This window comes from Trifolium pratense, linkage group LG7 (assembly GCF_020283565.1).
Source record: "Trifolium pratense cultivar HEN17-A07 linkage group LG7, ARS_RC_1.1, whole genome shotgun sequence".
NCBI classification, from domain to species: domain Eukaryota; kingdom Viridiplantae; phylum Streptophyta; class Magnoliopsida; order Fabales; family Fabaceae; genus Trifolium; species Trifolium pratense.
Window position 1 is genome coordinate 3515122 of NC_060065.1, and position 1006 is coordinate 3516127.

The window sequence follows — 1006 nt, forward strand, 5'->3', positions numbered from 1 at the left end:
CTACCCTACCTATTCATATACTTTGACTTATTAGTACTTCAACCAACAAACGAGTGTGTAGCCATCACAATTCACAATAGGCCACCAAGGCAACATATTTAAAATAGAGTTATTTCTTAGATTGATACTTCAATGATTAATTAATGTCTTTCTGAAAAAAAGAAAATGAAAATTAATTCTATATATAAAAAAAATTAATTTGATAACTCAAACTGAGTCAAAAGAAAATTTGATAACTCAAATATATGAAGTATAAATGGCATGTTAATTTGGTCCATAGCATGCATGGTCCAAATAAGTTTTTTTTAACCCTCCGATTCTTAGAGGAAGGGAGCGTTAGTAATATGGAGTTCGACTGCGAAGTAAGTAAACTCTGATTAAGAATTATTTTACCCATAAATTGAATTCGGGTTCTCTCGAACGATATGTTCTTTGGTGTAGCTCATTAAACACTTGAATCTAATGTCTTGATTTATGTTCCAAATAAGTTTTGATGCACTTGCGGTCAAGAGATTAGTCTCTAAAGTTGCGTGCGGATGATACCTTAGTTTATTTTATAAAAAAATTAATTGGTGCCCAAATAATAAACTTGATTATTTAGACGTGTTAGTATTACAATGTTATGTTAGTTTTTTCTCTTTTGCCAGGATTTAAACCCTAACCTCCTGCTCCTTAACCCTTAGCTCAACTAGCTTAACCAGTTGAGGATTACACTTTGTTACTGTGTTGACGCAGTAGTCATTTTCGACCATTCGATCAACAATAAATAGCTAAAGATTAGAACTGTGTTTAAATTACACCGATAAATCAGAACAGTCTAGTTATTTTTTGACGGTCGAAATTGCTTACTGCTGTGTGTAACTGTGTGCAATCCTAATCCTTTCTAATCATACAAATATAGGAGAAGAGACTGATTTGATTGCACAGTTGAGTAACATTTATACTTTCATGAATACACCACCCATCAACCAAACCCTTTCAACATTTTTTAAGTACCACAATTCAA